A 5,100-nucleotide genomic window follows, 5' to 3' on the forward strand; every position below is an offset into this window, starting at 1 on the left:
GGTTAAATTATAGTGTTGTGTACTTGGGTTCATATTCATGTTTATTCTTTTACGGTTTTATGTATCCGGGGTTGTATTAAGAGTATTGTGTTTTCTGGGTTTTGGTTTTCTGTTGCTCCGTGTGAGGGTGTTCCTACACTCTCCAGCCCATTTTTCCCTCCACACTTGCCCTGCATCAAGTTCGTTAGCCCTGCCCTGCTCTCAGTGTTTTTACCCAGCCTGCTGTTACCTTCACACCTGCCCTGTATCAGTCTCGTCAGCCCTGCCCTGTTCCCAGTGCCAATCAATGCCCAGCCTACCCTTGTGCCTAGTCACCTGTGCCCCATTCCCTTATTAGTTCTGTCTGTATTTAAGTCTTGGTTTGCAGTTCAGTTTTGTTGGATCCTCCTTTCTGCTCTGCCCTGCCCTGCCCTGCCCTGCCCTGCCCTGCCCTGCCCTGCCCTGCCCTGCCCTGCCCTGCCCTGCCCTGCTCTGCTCTGCTCTATTCTATTCTGTTCTGTTCTGTTCTGTTCTTGATGCTTGGAGAGAGAAAGAGTCAAGGATGATGGCAAGAAATTCCCAGGATGTGCTGGGACCTTCTGTTTTCTCTGAGGAGAGTGGAAGTCCAAGTTCATGGAATGCAGAAGTCAGAGTATTAAGACCATATGCTTGGGGTGAAGATGGTGATGTGATGGTGAGAAAGTCATCAAGGAGATGGATGACATGCAGGAGTTTGTAGTTGTTTGTCACGATCCAGCAGAGTGCTTCAGATAAAGAGTTGAACATTTTTGGGCTACTCTTGCACCTGAAATTCAGACACACTGCAAAGTAGTATGTGCCCTTCCAGAGGATGTCGAAAAGATGTCAGTAGTAAGGGTGGATAGGAAGGACTTTGATGGAGCTGGTAATATCTGCCTTGGACAACCAGGCTCCTTGGCCTGCGAGATGGATCACAGAGATGGTGTGATCGATCGTTGCATACTGCATGGAGAAGTCTGGGCTGGGAATTAGGCTATTGATGCTTGGGACAGTGGAGCCGTGGGGGATGAGAGATCTATGATGAGTGTCTTTTTTTCCCTGAATTTTACCTAGTAGCTAAGGCAATTGCATTGATTCCTCATGAGGGAAAAGATGGGCTGGAAAATGGGCCCATCATGAATGTTTCTTCAACTTCGTTATGCAGGAGTTTGTCAACTGTGTCAGGGTCAGAAATGGCTAACTGCAAATTGTGACATGTATAGGAAGAATCAGGCATAACCTGCAAACCTGGATGGAAGCCTTGTGTAAAACCTTGGATGAGGAAGTTAAAGAACTGGCCGTCCGGTGGTTCTTTAGGGCAGTAGCATACTTACATAAGCTGTGCTTAGTAGGATTATGAGGACAAGTTTGCATGGGCTCTGCCAAGAAGGAGCAAGTATGGAGGAATTGACAGCTTGGAGCATTGCATACAAGCTAGTCTTCCTCTCTTATCCACGCCTTTGGGAAGAGGGCCGAGGGTGACTGGCTAGGTGTTGGCTTGTTTTGGGGTGATGGACGGTCGAGGGGCTACGGGGGGCAGGGCTTTGTCTGTTCGGAGCTGGGTCGTGAGCCATAGAAATGGTGAAGGTGTATGCTGTGGCGGGATGGGACAGTGCACCACACAATTCGCAGTTCAGGGAAGAGCAAGCTGCAAAAATATGGCAGTACAGCTCAGGATCTAGTGTTACCCAGTATGCTCCCTGGTTGTATTGCTGCAGGCATCCGGTGGCTTGGGATGCAAAAAGGATGTGGTATGTGCAGAAACCATTGCCACTGAACCGTAAGGCCATATCTGGGATCAGTGAGTAGTCATCCAAGGGTGGGGTGGGGGTAGGGGGTGTAAAGGTGGGGTTAGAGAAGGGGAAAAGAAGAAAGAGAAGGAAATGAAGGGTGTTGGCCGATGGCACCACCACAGTGCGGTCTGTGCAGCTGTGGTAGTGAGCATTGAGGAGCAAGAGAAAAGGAGGAAAGGATGTTGGGATGGAGGGATGTATGTGCTCAGGTGGTTTGTGAAGCTTAAGGAAAATAGAGGAATAAAGCAACTCTGAAACAGGGAGGCTTGCTCAGGGTGTGATACGACCTAGCCCTCTGAGAGGGCTGATGTGAAAGGCTGTGCTTGTTTGGCTGTAAGATGTGCCATGATGTCGCATCGTAGACACAACGCTGGGAACCCAGAAGTACGGGGTAAACTCAGAGAGAGAGAGTGATGTTTTGCTACGAGTGTTTGTACAGTTGGAAAAGTCTCACTTTATTGTCAGAGTAGTGCAAAGGGAAGTTTAGCCGGTTGAGTGCTTGCTTCAGGTGAGTGACTGTCCACTTGGATATATTTGAAGCTGAGGGACAGTCAGAGTGTTGGCGGTGTATGTGGTTTGGGCTCTTGGATCTCAAGCAAGTCTGAGAGGGGCATTGGGGACAGACAATGTCCCTTGGATACCGAAAACAGGATCTTCCCCTGAAGCTGCTGGAAGGCAAAGGTCTGACAGTGCTGGCATTATTGGAGAATGAAGGCTGAGAGCTCCAGGGAATATGAATTGCTGAGTGCAACCGAGGTTGCTGAGAAGTTTGAATGTTGGGAATGACTCCCGGACTTCACGAAATTACTGATCCACATCAAACGATTGTCATCTGATGCATTGAGAAGGAGCTCCTGATCCATGTTTAACTTAAGTAAATTGTTAGCAATGCGAGTCTGTCACAGGTCATGTAAAAATTGAGACATGGGAAAGAAATAGTTAAGGTGTGCGTAAATACTCCTCGTCTGGAATTAGGGTGGGTAAAAGGCGTGGTCTTTGTTCCCGAACTTAGTTATAAAACTTCATTAATCAGTAATTCTGCCTTGGTCTCTGCATTTGGGTCCACCCGTTCTGCTACCCATGACAGTTTTATCATTCAAAAATATGACCAAATTTACAAGCAAAGCAGTTAATACAGTTTTGTCCTTTTTTGACATTTGCTCATCCCGTTGCAGATATCCTGCTCTGGAGTTTTGACTGGTCAAAACTAAAGTGAGGACAACTTGAATTTGATTTATTAATACAGTACTACCTTAGAAGATATTTGCAGAGATGTAACTGTTATCCTGATCTTTGTCTTTATGTGGAGAAGTTTGCAATCAAGCAGGAGATCGTCTGGGTTTAGGGGATTTAAGAACCGTGTTGATGGGATATTCTGAGCCTTAGTAATGTCAGAAAATGTATTGTTAGTGCCAAATGAACATTTTCATCGATTTGATCACTCGGGCACAAAGGATGAAATTAGCCTTTTGGTTTTTTAAAACATAATTACAAAGAAATGAGTGTTAAGTAGTCATAGCAGGACAGCATGAGTCTGCTGTGTGTATTTTGGTAGTGTGAATACACTTTTCTATACATTGACCTCATGGGACGTGCCTTTAAAGTTGTGATTTATGTTTCAGCCAGGCCAAAAAAAGCCAACAACTTCACGCATCTCCAGAGGATCCTCCATGTTTGTGCTGCAGCCACTTTGACAGGACTACATCTGTGTCTGCCGTGAAGAGGCAGGGAGAGATGAGAGACCTCTGTAATCCAGCAGTATTAGAACAACCTGCAGGGGAGGAAGACCATGATTAAATTTGTTAGTCTGAGACAGACCCTTTACATTTTGTGAGTAACCCAATTTTGGCTGTGTCTGCTGGGGCCAGTGAAAACACTGCTCCCTGTGCTGCTGCCATCCGGCCAGCCACCATAAATCATCTGTGCTGTTTCATCTGGCGACAGAGCGGCAGGGCAAAATATCATCCGGTGCTGACCTCTATGTCCTACATGCTATGGTTTCCATCAGAGGGAGACACACTCCCTCCTGTTTCCCAGACAGACTAACACTGTGCTATATACAGACCTGGGCTGTATGTATCAGTGTGTGTGATCATCTTTATGGTTTACCAACATGACATTTCATGAAAACAGTGCATTTCTTGAACATTGTACAGGCTATAAAGGTCAACATCAAGTTAAACAAGAACATAATAGTCAGTTATATGCAGTCAGTTTTACCAGTATTTTCATTGTCATTACACTTTTCATGCATTTGTTGCTTGATGATTTCATACATGAATGACAGCAGACTAGTTTGTGGTTCTGAGCCATCTGAGGAGAAATTCTGAAATTACTCTTTCATTATTTTTTTGCCAGAGGGATGCTATTTGTGTCAAAATTCTGCATTGATCTCAAGATCATAATAGTGTCAAAGTCTATGGAAAACTATCCTTTACAAAGATTGCTGTTTCTCCATCACTAAATCCACTTTGAACTCATAGAAAAAAGACTCTTCTTATAACTTCAGATCTTGCTTCATAATCATCAATTATGACTTTCACCGGAAAAAATAACTCAGTCAATATTTTAACAGCTACATTCATGCCTGTGTGTAAACTGCAAGTATTAAGAAGCAAAAAAAAAAGTGACATAATAACTTAATATACTAAAGCTCAGAATGTTCCATCAACATGGTTATCATAGCCCTGGAACCCAGATAACCTCATCTCTATCTATTCATATATGGATACTTGTGCTGTATTATACACAAAGACAAAACAAAAAATACCGTAAAAAGTCTCCTAAAGCATGTGTAGTTCAACTCACATGCAAAATGATAGCATTTCTGAATAGCCTAACTGTCCTGAAAAAAACAACATAAGGCATGTTTGGATGACACACATAGTGACTCTGCTATAAGCCAATACATGAAGGAAATTAAATAGGAGCAAATCACCCCAGGGTTCAAAAGGTTAATGTTTTATAACCTACAAATAGCATACAAATACCATCATAGCTTATAGCTCATAGCCTATAGGCCAGCTGTTGTATTTGAATAAGCATTAATTTTTTATTGTACAATAAAGTGTTTCAGAAAAAAGTGCATTGCAAATGTATGTGAAACTGTTTCACATGTTTCAGTAAATGTCTTTGATTAGGAATGTCAGTTTTGGTTAATTTTGCTTTCAATAGATCGACACCCATTAACCAGTAACAAACTTGTTAATTTTTAAGAGAAGTTGTGATGTAGTTTTCGTTTGTGAGAGCTGCCCTGCTGTCGATGGTCAGAGTTAGCTTGTCTGCCCTGGTTAGCTTGACTTTAAGCTCA

General features: G+C 43.6%; 1 long non-coding RNA gene across 1 annotated transcript; it reads left to right on the plus strand.

Annotated features, from left to right (window-relative positions):
* The first annotated feature begins 461 nt into the window (after positions 1–461).
* Positions 462–4,889, plus strand: LOC121892232. Its single transcript, XR_006094352.1, has 3 exons — positions 462–673; positions 2,966–3,002; positions 3,413–4,889. It is a non-coding gene; the product is annotated as an uncharacterized LOC121892232 (long non-coding RNA).
* Positions 4,890–5,100: the final 211 nt, after the last annotated feature.

This window comes from Thunnus maccoyii, chromosome 24 (genome assembly GCF_910596095.1).
Source record: "Thunnus maccoyii chromosome 24, fThuMac1.1, whole genome shotgun sequence".
Taxonomy (NCBI): Eukaryota; Metazoa; Chordata; class Actinopteri; order Scombriformes; family Scombridae; genus Thunnus; species Thunnus maccoyii.